This window comes from Mus caroli, chromosome 17 (genome assembly GCF_900094665.2).
Source record: "Mus caroli chromosome 17, CAROLI_EIJ_v1.1, whole genome shotgun sequence".
Classification (NCBI taxonomy): Eukaryota; Metazoa; Chordata; class Mammalia; order Rodentia; family Muridae; genus Mus; species Mus caroli.
Genome location: NC_034586.1, coordinates 47134972 through 47153181, shown reverse-complemented (window position 1 = coordinate 47153181; position 18210 = coordinate 47134972). Strand labels below are relative to the sequence as shown.

At 44.5% G+C, this 18210-nt stretch overlaps 1 pseudogene; it reads right to left on the bottom strand.

Moving 5' to 3' along the window:
- Nucleotides 1-241, bottom strand: part of LOC110312268 — a 1579-nt pseudogene extending 1338 nt beyond the window's left edge.
- Nucleotides 242-18210: the final 17969 nt, after the last annotated feature.

Here is an 18210-nt window from a genome sequence, read left to right as displayed (position 1 = left end):
TCCAGCTGCTGGAGCAGGCCCACCAGCCCCTACATTGCAGATGAGGCTCCCAATGTTGACATTGGCCAGAGCCTTGGCAAACAAGCCAGGCCAGAAAGGTTCAACGCTGACACCAGCTGCTTTAATGAGGGCATTGATCTTATCCTCCGTGACCGTCACCTCATCGTCGTGCAGGATGAGGGCGGAGTAGATGCAAGCGAGCTCGGAGACGGAAGCCATGCTGTACACTGCCGGCACGGCACGGTGCTAGTCGCCGGATGAAGTGAGGGCCTCACCCCAACGCGGCCTTAGCTCCCTCGGAAGGACCAAGCACCTTGGCGGCAGCTGAGGAAAAGGAAGCCTTCACTTTCAATTTCTCTTGTAACACCAGAGCACAACCACAATTTTGGGAAGCAAAACCCAGTTTTAACAGTGTAAACAATCTATTCTCTTTAAAAATCAACAACAAAAACATTACTTGCTACAAATCTTGGCTGCCTGTTCCTGCACACAATTGCAAGAAGGTGCAGCCCCCAATACTTCAAATAGACACTGCCCTAAATCCTATCTTTTATAAGTCTGGTTTCTAGCATAAGAATTACATAGAGTATTACCCAATTTAGGTGTATCTTTAGAGACCTGTTTCCTAAGGTTGTCTCATGCTGCATGTTGTAGTTCTAAATTACTCCAACCCAGAGTTACCAGTTTTAAGCCAACTTTCTGTTACCAATGGTACAAATTTTTAATCATAACCAATAACTTAGGAGCCAATAATCTATAACCAAGACATATAAAACATATTTATGCCTTTAAAACTATTCAGAAACAAAAATGAAATGGCCGCATACATTTGCTCATTTAAACCAAACAAAATTCTTAATTTTTTTAGCTGTAATTTCAAGAGAGGAGCTCTTTGTTACCTGATGAATCCAATAATCACAAGCACAGAGATTTTTGTAGAACTTGAGAAGCTGCTGGTCCTTATAAGAGCAGCGTTTATAATCAGCTCCTAGCAGGGCTTCTCCAGCCACACTAGACTCCTAACTACAGGTGCAGGGCTCCAAAGACAAAGTGATACTGTTTATTTATTTTTTCTTTTTCTCTTTCATGGGTTTTTGGAAGGCCAGGACTCGGGAGCCTGGCTTCTGCTGGCATACCCAAGGCTTGACCCAAGAGGTGGAAGATTCCGGACCAGGTCTTGTCATTACTGTAATGTATGGCTGTTGGTGAGGGTGAGATCCTGGTCCTTCCTGAAAGATAATGGCTTAGTCAAGTCAAAAGCTCCCTCTAGTGGCCAGTCAACGTCAAAAGTTGACCACTCAGAGGCACAAAAAGTCCGCCAAGGTCCTTTCTTGATCTTCACAGAGAGGTTATGGGCTCTAGTCCTAACTTCAGTCCAATGGTTAAGAGTCAAACTGGGGGAGGGGCGTCATAGTCTGTCTCATCGTCTTAGTCACAAAGAACACAAACAGCACACAAATTGTCAACAAACACAAAGACCAAAACCAGACAAATGACCCAGAGGGTCGCTGAATCAGACTGCTGTTTCACAACAGGAGGGTTACAGTACCACTACTGACATACAGATGGAACGGAGGTCCCCCAGACAGAACAGAGGTTCCTACAGAGGAGACGGAGGTCTCCACAGATGGGACAAAGGTCTCCACAGATGGGACAAAGGTCCCCACAGATGGGACAAAGGTCACCACAGACAGGACAAAGGTCCCTACACATGGGACGAAGGTCCCTACAGACAGGGCGTCCCCCAGGGCAATTTTTAAACCGGATCAGGCTGATCAGTATAAACTCAGGTGGATCAGAATTCAAAACTCAGGTGATCAGAATAAACTCAGACGGATCCAAACTCAGGCTGTGCCATCCTTCAGAAGCAAAGGACGAGACATAAACAAACAAACCAACACAAGAAGCACACGTTCATTACAGAAAACAGACACTCAGAACAGAGACTCCGGCCAGCATGCACACATTCCAGAGGGCATCCCCATACCTGCAAGTCGGTTCTCGGGTGTGAGGGGTGGTTGCAATTTTTGGCCAATGCATCAGTGGCAGAATTCCTTTTTGATATCTATAGATAGATTGTGAGCCCTAGTCTTAATTTCAGTCCAATGGTCAAGAGTCAGTCCAAGGGGAGTGCTAATGGTCTGTCCCATCATCCGAGTCACATACAGGGAGACAAACAAAACACACAAAAAGATTACAAAGGCCGAAAGAAACCAGGACCCACCTCCTGCAGGAATTCCAACACCAAGAAACAGAATCAGATGGCAGAGTGGGCACAAAAATCTCTCCTCTCTAGGAGGGATTCAGGCTCCAACGCGGCACCCAGATGGGAAATCTCCAGACATCCCTGGAGCTCCCTCCAACCTCCTGGGACATCTCCCAGGGTGGCAGCCAGTTATCCCCTGACACGTCTGTCGATAACCCTTCCTTCCATCTAGGACAAGGAGTTCATTGCTCTCACGAGCACAGACAACTGCAAACGAAAAGTACCGAATTCAGACACAGCCGGCAGACAAAGACATAGACAAAGACAGAATCTTACCTCCAAGAGGGGTCTCCAAGAAATGGGGTGGCCGCAAAATCCTGTGACGAGCCCCCAACTGAAAGACCCCCGTTTCAGGGAGACCCTCGCTCAAGTCCCGGAATAAGCCGATGCCCCCATAACACGAGAGAAACCATTCTTGGGGTTTATTCTCATGAGGTTTATTCAGGAATCAGCATGCTGAGGCTGAGCTCATAACCCACACAGGTGCAGAGGAGATCGAGCCCCAGCAGTTGCAGTCGAGGGTTTTTAAAGAACAAACTGCAAAGTAAGGGGAGGATAAGACCACAAAGAATGGGGAAGCTGAGTAAACATCGTAAGAATGGGGATGGTGAATTACAGCTCATCTCTCAAGGAAAGGTTACAGGCTATCTTTGGCAAACATTCTTGGTCCCTTATACTATGGGTCAGGTGCCTGAGTGGGTCACCCAATGGTCATCGTTCTCTCAGACTGAAGGCAAAAGAACAAAGAACTCCATGCTGGGCTTTGTTTCTAGGGCTCTAAGAAACACATTGAGTTGAGGGTCTTACAATTTCATACACAAAAACCAGGCCTTGTTTTTTCTAAAGCAACTAGATCTCTTATTCAGAAAAAGTAGACAGGTTTGCCTTTCTAATGGGCTTCATACTAAAAGATAAACAGGTTTCAGATGTAACTTTTAACTATTCCTTTATTTAAAGAAATAGTAAAGTATTGCCAGACTGTCTTAACCGGCTAGTTTCCAATAATGACACAGACACTTATTATTTATTAAGGCTAGCCTTATACTTTAGGCTCATTCCCAACTAGCTCATATAACCTAATTAACCCATTTATTCTAATCTACATTCTGCCACGTGGCCCATTATCTCGCACGCACGCACGCACGCACGCGTGCAAGCACACACCTGCAATTCTTTCCCAGAGTTCCCCCTCTCTGTCCAGATGTTCCCCCTTTCCTCTCTTGCCCTGCCATAGGCTGTCAACTCTTTTTTTAAAGCAAACAGTGAGACAAGTGATGCTTCATAAAAATAACAATATCAAAGTCCAGACAGTGCTTAGCACTCAGCTGGTACAGAAATCCACATTTGAATAATACAAAGACAGCCTTGACGCAGCGCACTGGAGATTGTCCCAACAGTAAAGGGCTGCTCTCAGTAATCAGCCACTTGTGTCTTATGGAAACCGATTAAATCGGGGCTCGGGAGGAGGTTATACGTTTATGTTGAGCTATGAGGGTCAAAGAAAGTAATTTCTGGGGATATGAAAGCTTAAGTTATGAAGGTATGAGGAGAAAATTATTTAAGGTATATGAAAATTGAGAAATGTTCAGATTTCTTTCTCCTTCTATGTGTCTGGAATGCTGGGGGCTGTTGGTCATGTAAGATAACAAGCCACAAGTTTTTGCTTCTGCTAACAGGTTTGGTTGCTTCAACTGCACGGGATGTGCTTGATCACAAGTAGGCAGGAGGTACCCCAGGATGCATGCTTGCCCTGATTGGACAAAGACAGGAAGTACATAGCCTTGTGGTTTTTGCCTTATGAGCCTCTGAATAAAGTAGTTCTGACATACTCTGGGATCCTGAGTATGGACCTGATCAGTGTCCATTGTCCTGGCCAGTATTTAATAAAGCTTGCTTCAAATTTGACTTAAAATCTGTGGTTGTGATCTTATGCTGGCCTGCAGGAATTAAAAAAAAAATCGCGTTCCTCCAGTTAGCAGTCCCCAAGGAGGTGGCCCTTATGCTGTACACTGCACAACAGCAACTTGCATATTAGCTTGCTTTCTCCTTCTGATTCCCTTCTTGTTTTATTCAAATGCAAAGTGTACAGCACAGACCCTTGTGTTTGAACAATGGGTCTTCAGGCAGAGGCTCTCTAAGGAAGGTTGTGAAATCTTCTGAGAGTGGTGGCTTGGAGGAGGAAGTAGGTTCATGTGGGGATTGCCTTGAGGTTTGTTATCCTGACTTCTCCTGTTGTTTATTCTTTTCTGCCTCCTGAGTATGGATACAATGTGCCCAGCACCCTGCCCCTCCTGCCACTGTGGTTCCTCACCGCCATGATGGACTGTATTCCCACCAACTGTAAGCCAAAATAACCTCTCCTTCCTTAGGTTTCTTCTTGATGTTATTATTAATATTGTTATTACAAGAACAAGAAAAATAAAAACATATTTCCCCACTCCCTCAAACTGCTGTACTGAGGTCACCACCCACATAAACTACTTTCACTTCACTTCCTGTTTCAATTGTACATGGGAGATGCTGATAAATCAAAAAGGTGTCACACTGACAGAAATGATTTTTGTTCCCCAGAGGACATTTGGCAATATATTGGAGACATTTTTTGTATGTATGCTCATAACAGTTAGGGGACAGACGACAGTCAGCAGGTTATGAGTAGAGGCAAGGGATATGGCTTGTTGTGATTTTAAGAAACTGACAGACCAAAGAAAAGTTCTCACCAAGTCCAGCTTGCTGAACCAATTAGGTTATTGGAGTTACTCACAGCAGTGTGCATGACTCAAAGGCAGTGACACCACTGGGAAGTCTCTGAGGGAACTTCTGGGTATCTATACCCCGAGAAAAGTCTTATTTTGGTCACATGTTTACCAATGAGGCGTGAGGATTGGAATTAGAGGGCGGAGAGGCAACTCCTGAGGATCTCACTGGAGACCCATGAACCCACCCCTCTCTGATCACATGAGGGTCTCTGTGAATTATGATAGTGAATCACAATGGCTATGATCATATCTGACACAGAGGAAGCAGTTATGCAGTACTGTTAATTAAACTATAATGCACAGCACAGTCCACACAAGAATTTCCAGATCTCAAATGCCAATCACACCTAAGAGTGGGAGATCCTGACTTAATGTACCTGGGGCTCATGCCTCATAACCTCAGCTCAACACATGACCTTAGAAATCAGGCAAATGTCAGTGTTGGAGAACAAGCTCACACACGTGATAGTCCAGACCACCTCAGTTTCCCCTCTGTTACAATAAAGCAGGGATCATTGTGGGGGTTAGGGGTGTCATGGTGAGCCAACCCTTAGCTATATGTGAGGGAAAAATTGGCAAGGGAAAGGGGGACAAAGTTGGCTTCAGACAGCATGGAGCATGATTGGTAATGCCAGCAGTATCATGGAGGTCCCAGTGGCAGGGCACCTGTTATGAAGTTTCTCACATACTCATGGTTAACCATTGAAGTACAACTACATGTGTACATTAGAAAGCTGGAGAAAAAGCTCAATAAATAAAGTCCTTGCTTTGAGGACCTGAGGTGTATCTCTGGAACCCAGGCTAGTATAGTGATGCACATGGAGGTATGGAGACAGGTATATCTATCTTTAGGTCAGCCAGCTTACCTAACCTAGTTAGCTCCAGGCTAAAAGCAAGCCCTGTCTCAAAGGAAGCACATCCTGAGAATGACACTGGAAGTAGTCCTCTGACCCTTGTACAAATACAACACGTGCGGAAATAAATCAGGTAAGTGAAATAATGGTGTGGTTTATGGTCTTGGTTAGCTGTGATAACATACCCTGACTAAAGTCACTGAAGGAAGGACGGTCTCGTTTTGGCTTATACTTCCCGAACAAGTCAGCGGTAAGGTAAGGGAGGGGTAGGAGCTTACTGTCTTACTGTCACCTTTCACTCACACTCAGGAAGCAGAGAAGTACAAAGAGAAAGTTGAACAAGGCAATAAAATCTCAAGGCTCACCTCCAGTGTGCCATTTTCTCCTTAAGGAGCTACCTCCAAAGAGTCAACAACCTTCCCAAAGAGGCTACCAGCTGGGGACCAACGGTGCAGTTCACTTAGGGTGGGTATTTCATATTCAAATGATAATTGCACTATTTTTAAAACAGTCTATCTGGATTGGTTAGTTTTCTGTTGCTGTTATAAAATACAGTGACCTAAATAATGCTCTTCATCGTCTGCATCCAGAGCATGGATGCAATGTGGCCAGCCAACCTCCTGCTCCTACCTCCAGAAACAGTTGTATTAATTACAATGCTATGATGGTTAATTTTGATTTTCAGTTTGACAGGACTTAGGATCGTCTAGGAATCAAACTTCTGAGTGTGTCTGTAAAGACTTTTGCAGGGACGCTTAATGGGTGGGACCTGCACTGTGGGTGTGGGCTGGCCATGACTTCCCCACCATGGCGGACTATATCCTCAGACTACAGGCAAAATGAAAGCCCCTTCCTTCTATACGTTACCTTGGTCAGGTATTTTATCATCATCACAGCAAGAAACGTAACTCATACAGAAATACTGTTCCGGCACAGTGGGCTGATTCTGTTAAATTGACCCTGTAGATGGTAGGCTGGTAGAACTGGAAGCTGTGAAGGATGTGAAGAGCTTAATGGGTCATCTGTGGCAGGTTTGGAAGACCAGAATGCCTGAGAAACCTTGGCAATGGAGGTCCAGCTCATGAGGTTTCAGAGAAGAACGCGAAACTGGGCTATGTGACCTTTGTGTCACATGTGTGCCAAGGACATAGCTGAAAGTTCTTGAGAACGTGAGTGAAGCTGGCTTCAAAAGTAAGAGACTAATTTGTTTGGCAGAGGCACTTTCAAGACAGGAGAGCAATCAGGCTGTGGCATAGCTACTGCTCACTGTCCTTATCCAGGCCTACAGAGAACAAAACAGGGAGCAGAATGAGAAGAAAGCGTGAGGTTTAGCTAAGTTTCCAACATGGTGAGGGTACACAGAGCAGTTGCTGTTGCTACAGACATTGGCATAAGAGAAACTCAGCTCTGCACTAAGGCAACTAAAATGCAAATGAATTTGAAAGGAGAGTGGCTGAACTGAGAATCCCACTGAAGGTAAAAAAAATCTGCCCTCAGAATGTTTTCTCAGACACATCACCAAGGGCACATAGAAGCTGCTTCGGTTCTGGACCAAGGAACCTCATATCAAGCTGCCAATGGAATTTAGCAATGCAACATACATGGTGCTGGTTTTGCAAGCATGCAAGAGACAAATGTTTAAGAAAGTCAAGGAGGCTTGAGCTGAGGTTCTAGACATCCACTGAGTCAAGCAGCATCTGTCAAGGCCAACCTGCCAGGTTGCCATGGATCTCTGAGATTGACAATCCTGGAGTCATAAGACATTGGCAAAGGAAAGGGTGGGACCACGCCCAAAGATTGGTTCTGTGTGCCGCATGTGGAAGAGCTGGAGGAACACTGCTGCTGAGGATTTTGGAGGCTGGGTGATTCCATCTTGAGGCTAGATATGAAGCTGCAGGGTTTGGCGTCTGCTTTGCTGGGCTTTGGTCTCAATTTGGTTCAATCTGTGGCCCATTCCTCCCTTTTAGAATGTGAGCATTTACTCTGTGCCGCCGTATATTAGAAGTGCATCACTTTTATTTGTAAACAGTAGCTCATAGTTAAGAGATGGTTTCTGGAGACACTATACACTTACATTTTTTTAGCAAGAAATGGAAGTTGGAAATGATAAGTACTTACAGAAATGGGCTAAACAGGAATAGCAGGATGGCTCACCTGAGATTGGCACTTGCCACCACGCCTGACAATCATGGGTTTGCTTCCTGAGGCCCACATCATTGAAGAAGAAAACTGACTGCCACAAGTTATCCTCTGTGTACATGCTTGGTGCCCACACACTGAATAAACATTTGAAGAAGCAAATTGTTAGAAATGAGAAGGATGGCTAAATGCATTCTCCATGATGTGATGAAGCTTCATGGCTTCAGGGCCAAGAATATAATGCTGTGCTTTGAAGAGATGTGTTTGAGTGTAATGTTAACAGGAAGCAGACTTGTGATGGCTATTCTAGATCGTCAGTTTCACAGAATGCAGAAGCACGTAGGAAGCAAACCTCTTAAAGTATCTGTGAAGATGTATGATGAAAAAGCCTGCCCTGCGTATGGATGCCATCGTTCTATGGGCTGCGGCAATCAGGCTGAATAAAAAAAGAGAGGGTGGAACTCTGGCATTCACCTCTCTCTGATTCCAGACTGTGGACACAATATGACCAGCTGCTTCATGTTCTGGCTGCCATGACTTCCCCAAAGGTGGCCTGTCCTCTCAAACCCTGAAGCAGAGTAAATGCTCCTGTCCTTAAGTTGCCTTTCTCAAGTGTTTTGTCACAGCGAGGAGCAAAGTAATGAACACACAGTTTCATAATTAGTGGAAAGGCAATTATGGATTATATAATTAGCTGTAAGTAAGTCTCCTCTTCTTACTCTTCCAGAAATGCCCCCCATGCGTTTTGTTCTGCTTCCAGATACATTTTAAAACCAGCCTCTCATTGTGTGAAAACTCCTGCTGATGTTTTCCTTGAAAGGGTCTCGTTATACAGGTCAACTTGGGAGACTTTATTACCCCACCTCCCTTGCACACACAAACACTGAGTACCTACACCATTCTGTATCCAGGTATGAGCGAAGACAGCAAGTAAAATACTCAACTTACACCCATTTTCAGCTTCCTGTCTTTCTCCCAGGTTTCTGCTTGTCGTCCTTGAGACTCTGAGTCAATTCCAGGGCCAGCTGAGCCAGCTTTCTCCTTCTTTTTTTTTTTTTTTTAACGAGTCTTCATTTTATTGTATGTGGATGAATACTTTGCCTGCACATGTGTACCTGCACTACATGTATGCCTCATGCCTGAAGAACTCACAAGAGGGCATTGCACCCCCTTGAACTAAAGTTACAGATGGTTGCGTAGCAACATGTGAGTGCTGGCAATGGAACCCTGGTCCTCAGCAAGAGCAGCAAGCCATCTCTCCAGGATCTCCAACTTTATTTTTTAATCTGCTTAAATATACTTACTATTTTTATTTATATCTTTATATATTCCTATAACAAGTATAGATTATTATTGCAATCAAATGAATATATTAGTTGCTTTATTCCCTTGGCATTAGCTTCAGGATCACTATTCCATGTGTCTACCTCCTTCTTTAGCAAGTACGCATGCACTCAATAGACACTGAAATCAGTTACATGCCTGGCCTGAGGCACCCCATCCTCAGACTCTTTCTGAATGCAGGACTATGGCAGCCACTCCTAATTCATGGTAATAGAAAAGCCTTTGAAGGAGAGAGTGACTATTGAGTCTCCCTTCTGGATCTGTAGTCTATGAGTAATTCGGAGGCAGCCAGTCCAAGATGCTGGAGGGAACACTGCACATGGAGCGGTAACCAGTGTGCAAGTCGTTGCAGCCACTCTCTAACCCAGGGTTATGTACATTACACACACACACACACACACACACACACACACACACACACACACACACTATACACACTGTACATACTACACACACATACACAAACCACATACACACAAACTATACACACACACCATATATATAAAAACACACCACCTAAACCCATACAACACACATACACACACATACCCATACTACACACACACACACACACACACACACTATACACACATACACACTATACACACTCTACATTCTACACACACATACACAAACCACATACACACAAACTACACACACACACACACACACACACACACGCACGCACACATGGTCGCCTTTCCATACTCTCTTGCGATAAGTACTTCCCTCATCTTTAAGCTTCTTTCATGAAATGAGGAAGCTGGCCAAAGTGTGGTCTGAAGTCCTTACATGTTGTAGCACCTGATGTGATTCTAAATTCCACATTCCTTACACTAGCGTGGCTAATCTTAATTTCAATCTGACTGGCTTGAGAAATGCCCAGCACGTTAGTAATGAACAAGTAAGTCTGCCTTTGAGGGTGTTTCCAGGAACGATGACATAAATCTGAACGGCTCTGACCTACTCAGCGGCTTGGCCCCTTGCGAGAACTTGGTAACTGCAGAGTGTCTTTGGACACTGTGTCTTGCCTTAGCCTCTCCTGGATCCCTTTCTTTCCTCCTTCCTGGTGACCATTGAGTGAACTTCTAGTCACTGCCTCTCACTGTGGACAGACGTCTCTGAAACTATAAGCCCCTAAACAAATTACTCTCTTTATTTCTGTCTGGTATTTGGTCACGGCAAAGAGAAACTGGAATGTGGTGGTGCCTGCCTTTGATCCCAGCACTTGAGAGGAGGCAGAAGCAGGCAGGTCTCTGTGAGTTCAAGGACAGCCTGGTTTACATAGAGAGTCCCATTTGTGTGCCAGGGCTATACAACTGAGAAAATATGATAACGCCATGTCTCTAAGGCTTCCTACATAGCCAGCATGGCGATTGCTAGCATTTGGCTGGGCTTGATGTTCATATATCTGGTGGTGTTGAGTCAGAAACTTACTTGTCTGAGGACGTGTGGTTAAGCACACAGAGGGGAATCCCAATCCAAAGCTTACTACAGTGAAAGCTGTCTGTGTTCTGCTCACACCCCTGTTTGGTTCAGATACAGCTGAGTGTGTGTGCTGACATTTGGTCCCCACTGTGGCAGAGGTGAGATGGGAACTGGTGAGGTAGCTCTCTTACCCGCAGAAGGCCCTGATCTCATGGTCATAGTCTTGCTAGAATGAATTCTTCTAGTGTAAGGCCAGTCCATGTGCTTAGCTGTCTCTTTAGGCCGTGATTTCCTTTTCTGTTTCTCTCTCACATTGTTATGTAGCAGTGGAGGTCTGGGTGGGAGGAACAACTTGTCACAGTCCAAACAGACTGGACCATCTGATCTTGGGATTCAGCCTCTAAGTGTGAACTAGACAAACCTCTTTACTGAGCACCCAGTGTTGGGTATCATTATAGTGACACAAAGCCGACTAACATACTCCTCAGCATCCTCTGGCCTCAGCAAGCATCAGCCGTTCTCCCCTGGAGGGCTTTCTCTTGTCCTGGAAGATCCAAATCTAGAAGGAAGCCAGTGTCCATAGCAGCTGCCCCCATCTGGTGACAGATGGGCATGAGCGTTGGAGGAGACAAGCTAGCTCCCTCACTCTTGCTTGGGGTGACTCGGAGGTGTGTGTTTCCCATTCCTGTCTTATTTCTTCTCTTCCCCCGTTGTCACTTCCAGAAACACCCCCACAGCTGCCCACATCACTACAGGATTTCGTGTCCTCACATTCTCGCCTTGGGATTATTTCCCTGGATCTTAAACCACCACAGCCCGGTTCCAGGCAGTGCTATCATGAAATTGGACACTTACAAGTATGGTGGAAAACACTAAATGAAATTTTGTTTTTAGGTCCTTCTGATTTTTATTCTACATTATTGTGTATAAACCTGGTATCTTGTAGTCTATACTTAAGAGGCAAGAGTTAGGGGCTCTGGGGGTGTGCAGAGCTGTGGTGGCTTCAGAGAGACCTATGGACTCTCAGGCCACCTCTGTACACTGCCCATTAGTGATGGATTGCTAAAGACTATCTGTTAATACCAAGCTCTGAGATTCCGGCCCCAGGATTTCAGATTTACAGTCCAGATAATCCAGGCACTCGTTAAGTGGAGTGTGTTACTTTGTAGTAGATAACTAACAGAGTGACAGGCAGCAAGTGTATATGTGTGTATGTGTGTGGGAGTGGTTACTAAAGGGTCTGCAGCTGGCCGGAAAATGTCCTTAACAGGGAAACTTTTATAAACCTGATTTAGTTTTAAAAATGTCTTTCTCTCTGTCTCTCTATCCCCATCTCTCTCTGTCTCTGTCTGTCTGTCTCTGTCTCTCTGTCTCCTTTCCTCCCTTCTTCTCTCCTTCCTTCTCTTCATCCCTCCTACCTCCCTCTTTCTTCTTTTCTTTGTGTGTGGACTTAGGCAATTTCTTTAATCACTCTCCACCGTTTTTTTCTCTAAAACTAGGGTCTCTCAATCAACCTGAAGTTCATTAGTTCAGCAAGACTGGCTGGCCAACAGATTTCAGATGTCAGCCAGTCTCTGCCCCTCGCTGCTACTTCAGCACCGATTACAGACAGCACATGAGTGAGTGCTGGCACTCTGACCCCAGTCCTTGAAGGCTTGTACAATGGACACTTGGCCATCCCCCCAACTCAAATCACTTCTGTTTATAATCACTGTGTTTTAGCAGCAGAGACCTACAAAAGGCTACGTCCTCCAGCCTTTATTGGTGGTAGGAACCATGCTTTGTCATTCATTTGAGAAATCTGCACAAAGGGAAAGGTCCCTCAAGCAATTAGGACAAAGCAAAGAAAGCCAGCATTTTGCTCTCCTCCGCCAATGTCCTCTGTGACTGTTGCCTGCCGTCAGGCCTGGCTTCCATGTTAATTTTTTCCATCTGCTTTGGCTGCAGGTAATTTGGAGACACTGACGTCATCCGACCATCTGTTCTGTAAAGCCACAGCAATGTCTTTCTCCTGAGCTGTTTATGCCTTGACAGCTACTTTGGGCTATTTTAATGTACTCCGGGCAGGGACCACATTGTGTTTCAACTAGCTCTTTAGCCTTACATCAGAGTCAGAACGGAAGTTAATTCTTTTTGAAATCATTTAAAAAATTAAGTTATAAATAGAAGTGCTAACACTCATGGTTAATCCTCAAACAAGAAAAAGCAGTGGAATGCACATGCATTTGAGTATCAGTGGCCACAGGAACATACAATGTGGGATTTTTCTCTCTTCCAGATGACATCTGACAGACTCAGTTTCCCCATTAGATCACTCTAGCTGTTCCTGGCACAAGGAAGGTGCTGAGTAAATTTGGTAACATTGGAGTGATCAGGTTTTCCTTTTCCTAAGGTGTTCCTGAGGAGACCTTACAGCCTGTGGTGCCTGTTCTTGGTTGTCAACTTAACACTGGCAAAGAACTAAACCACGAATGGCTGGACAGACCTGTGAGGGAGTTTTTCCTTAATTAAGTCATCTGAAGTGGGAGGACCCATGTCTCTTTAATCCAGATCTTTGAGTTCAGAAGATCTATCGTTAATCTGAGCCATATCTTCTGCTGGAAGCCTATGTAAGGACATGAAAGGAAGAAACTTTTGTGCCTAACCTGCTGGCAAGCACATTCCTTAATGGCATTAGAGCTGACTTCAGGATTCCAGTGTATGCTGAAGACCAACTGAGATATGCAGTTCCATGGACTGAGCAACAACTGGATTCTTGGACCTACTGTTGGTAGACAGCTATGTGGATGAGCTGGACCACAGCCTGTAAGCCAGTCTACTAAATCCCCCTTCTGTGTAGGCATAGACTCATTCTGTAAGTTATGTTCCTCTAGAGAACACTGTCTAATATGTATATATGTATACTTTCCAGTCTGTCATCTTCCTGGGCTCCAAAACAATAGGGAGATATGTTTACTTCTTTCTTAAGAGAGATTCCAGGGGACTGCACAGAGATGGAGTTTTCACCCCTTAAGATCCCATGGATATAGCACCCATCACATTTTCTAGATGGCTAGAGATATCTCCAGAATGGAGCAGATATTTGTTGTGTGATAAAGTTTTTTTTTTTTCTGGGAAGATGCAACACAAATGTCTATTTACCTCCTACGTAGGGAACCCACAATAGACAGCACCAAAGTCTAACTTGGCGAAACAATGAGTTTTATTGGGGTTACTCGCAGGTATATAGGTAAAGGGTTACTTAGAGGAATAGAAATGACCCAAAGACAGCTGCACCACCAAGGCCCACCCCAGCATGGGTGACAGTTCACAGAGCTGGGAACCTGGAGCATAGCCTACAGGGAGCTCAACAGCTTGGAGAGTGACCTTTCCAGGTGACTCTGGTCTAACCTTCTTCCAGCCAGCTCAGCTGGTTTCTGCTTCTTCCAGGCAGCTGGTCTGGTCTTGAGTCTTATTTGCAGGTCCCCTTAGCTGGTCTGAGAGGGACTCTCTGCTTCTAGTGCTCATTATGGGCAGGGAGGAGCCTGGTGAATCCTGTCAGTTTCAGGGATTTCCTATATCTATTTTGAGTTGTTAACTTTCCTGTTTAAGAAGTCTCCTGTAGGATAGAATGTTCCAATAGTAGAGGAAGCTGCTGTGTAACAATACTTCTTCTGAACTCCAACACATGACCCTGATAGTATATTTTAATTCAAGAGCCCAGAGTGTTTGCTTTCTGAAACAGATCTTAAGACAGAACAAGTACAGTGGACCTGAGTGACTATCGGGTCCCTGCTTCAGTTAAGTGCTGTGTGCTGAAGCCCCACCTCCCTCACTCTGCCTAGATGCTACTCTCAGTTTCTGTATTAAAAAGAACAGAGGACTTGCACTGGGCTTGTTCAAGCTGTCATAACCACTGTGGATGTTTAAGTCCAGCTGCCCTTTTGTGTCCCGAGGATACAGCGTCCTGCATTCATTTGCTGCCTCTGGCTCTTAGAATCTTTCTATCCATCTTCCATAATAATCCCTAAGCCTTAGGAAGAAGGGTGGAGTACAGCTGTCCCAGCTAAGCCTGCAGGTGCTGAAGGCTCTAATTCACTACACATTGGTTAGTTGTGGACACTGAAGAGGGAGAGTAAGCTTTCTTTAAGAGCATTAACCATTGTGATGGTTTGTATATGATTGGCCCAGGGTTTGGTATCCTTAAGAGGTGTGGCCTTGTTGGACTAGGTGGGACCTTCTTGAAGTAGGTGTGTCACTGTGGGTATGGGCTTTAAGACCCTGAACTAGATGCCTAGACACCAGTCTTCTTATTTACCCTCAAAACAAGATGAAGAACTCTCAGCTCCTCCTCCACCGTGCCTGCCTGGACACTGCCAGGCTCCCACCTTGATGATAATGGAATGAACCTCTGAACCTGTAAGGCAGCCCTAATTAGTGTTGTCTTTATAGAAGTTGCCTTAGTCATGGTGTCTGCTCATAGCAGTAAAACCCTAACCAAGACAACCAATGATATGTCAACTAAACTCCAGTGGAAGGCCACACATCCATGAATATATGGGCACCACAAATAGGACCTGATGAGTGTGTGTGTGTGTGTGTGTGTGTGTGTGTGTGTGTGTGAGAGAGAGAGAGAGAGAGAGAGAGAGAGAGAGAGAGAGAGAGATTGGGTAAGGTGGAGTTGGAAGTTGAGAGGGTAGGGAAGGAGAATGGAGCTGGGAAGATCTAGGAGAAAGAAACTAATTGTTGGATATTCTCAAAGAATGTCCTGAAAGCACCCCACACATTTAAAAAGTTAACATTTACAAGAAAAACCTCTTTGTAACATCCCTCTTCCTCTATGCACAGTCTTCTGAGACAAACCTTCACCTTAGCCCCGAGTTCGGCCTCTGTGATGAGGTTCAGACCCCTTCCTTCCGTTTTATTTCATTTTCTCCAGTATTAATTTAGATCGAGCTACACTCATGCCGAACACTTGGAGGCCACTGGTCTTTCTTATCTATGCTTGATCTTCTAATTTGTTGTGTATATGTTATAACATATATTTGGTGATAATTTTACAATGTCTGAGACCTTTGGTGGCACAACACTGTTTTCAGAGTGAAGCTTCCAATCTTTAATACTCTATGCAGAGCATGGCACAGTTGTCCCCTGCCTGCCTACTTAGATCATCATGTGTCACATGCCTTTCTTGTCAGTGCTTGAACATCAGAGTTTTTTTTTAAAAAGTCCTTTTAACCAGCTCCCTCCTTTCTGCTATTTCGTATGATGTTTCTTCCTTCTGGTTGCTTTCCCTTGGTTCATGCCTACTCATTTCTCAGATCTCTACTATGTTTTAAGTTTCTTCTTAACTTACCATTTCTTGTTGATATTTGCTTTTTTTCCCTTTTAAATTAGATATTTTCTTTATTTACATTTCAAATGTTATCTCCTTTCCTCATTTCCCCTCCGAAAACTCCCCTACCCCATCCCCACTTCCCCTCCTCACTAACCCACCAACTCCCTCTTCCCTGCCCTGGCATTCTCCTACACTGGGGAATCAAGCCTTCACAAGATCAAGGACCTCACCTCTCTCGTTAGTGTCCCACAAGGCCATCCTCTGCTACATATGTGGCTGGAGCCATGGGTCCCTTCATGTGTATTCTTTGGTTGGTGGTTTAGTTCCTGGGAGCTCTGGAAGTACTGGTTGGTTCAAATTGTCATTCCTCCTATTGGGCTGCAAACCCCTTCAGCTCCTTGGGCCCTTTCTCTAGCTCCTCCATTGGGGACCCTGTGCTCAGTCCAATGGATGGCTGTGAGCATCCACTTCTGTATTTGTCAGGCACTGGCACAGCCTCCCAGGAGACAGCTATATCAGGCTCCGGTCAGCAAACACTTGTTGGCATTCACAATAGTGTCTGCATTTAGTAACTGTATATGGAATGAATCCCCAGGTGGGACAATCTTTGGATGGCCTTTCTTTCAGTTTCTACTCCACATGTTATCTTTGTATCTCCTCCAATGGGTATTTTGGTCCCCCTTCTAAGAAGGACTGAAGTATCCAGTGGGAAAAAAGACAGTAGTCTCAACAAATGATGCTGGTTCAACTGGGACACTATGTAGAAGAGTGCACATCCATCCATTTTTATCTCTTTGTCCAAAGCTCAAGTCCAAGTGGATCAAGGAACTCCACACAAAACCAGAGACACTGAAACTAATAGAAAAGAAAGTGGGGAAGAGTCTCGAGTACATGGGCACAGGGGAAAAAACTCCTGAACAGAACACCAATGGCTTATGCTCTAAGATCAACAGTCAACAAATGGGACCTCATAAAATTGCAAAGCTTCTGTAAGGCAAAGGATACTGTCAATAGGACAAAAGGGCAACCAACCAATTGGGAAAAGATCTTTACCATTCCTAAATCCAATAGGGGCCTAATATCCAATATATATAAAGAACTCAAGAAAACCAAATACCCTATTTAAAATGGGGTACAGAGCTAAACAAAAAAATTCTCAACTGAGGAATACCAAATGGCTGAGAAGCACCTAAAGTAATGTTCAACATCCTTAATCATCAGGGAAATGCAAATCAAAGAACCCTGAGATTCCACCTCACACCAGTTGGAATGACTAAGCAAAAACTCAGGTGATAGCAAATGCTGGTGAGAATGTGGAGAAAGAGGAACACACCTTCATTGCTGGTGGGATTGCAATCTGGTACAACTATGGAAATCAGTTTGGTGGTTCCTCAGAAAATTGGACATAGTACTACCTGAGGACCCAGCTATGCCACTCCTGGGCATATACCCAGAAGATGCTCCAACATGTAATAAGAACACATACTCCACTATGTTCATAGCTGCTTTATTTATAATAGCCAGAGCTGGAAAGAACCCACATGTCCCTCAACAGAGGAATGGATACAGAAAATATGGTATACTTACACAATGGAGTACTACTCAGGTATTAAAAACAATGACTTCATGAAATTCTTAGGCAAATGGATGGAACTAGAAAATATCATCCTGAGTGAGGCATTTTCACAAAAGAACACACATGGTATGCACTCACTGAGAAAAGGATATTAGCCCAGAAGTTTGGAATACCCAAGATACAATTCACAGATCACATGAAGCTAAAGAAGAAGGAAGACCAAAGTGTGGATACTTCTGTTGCTTTTGTTTTTTTACAGCAAGCCTGGTCCCTCTTTCTACATGCCATCCACATATGTAAAATCTGAACACTTTCATTTGTTTGGCAAATACCATGCCTGGTACCCAGTCACTCATTCTCATCTTATTTGGCAACAGAATCCCCAGTGTTTAACAAGACGTGTGCGTGTCTTTTAACTAAACACAAGTGTGTGGTTAAATGATAGCCAAAGATGTGAAAATGAGAGTATGTTCATTCACAAAAGTGTCTTCCTTTATGCCTTTCTCCTTCCCCTGGATAGAATAACA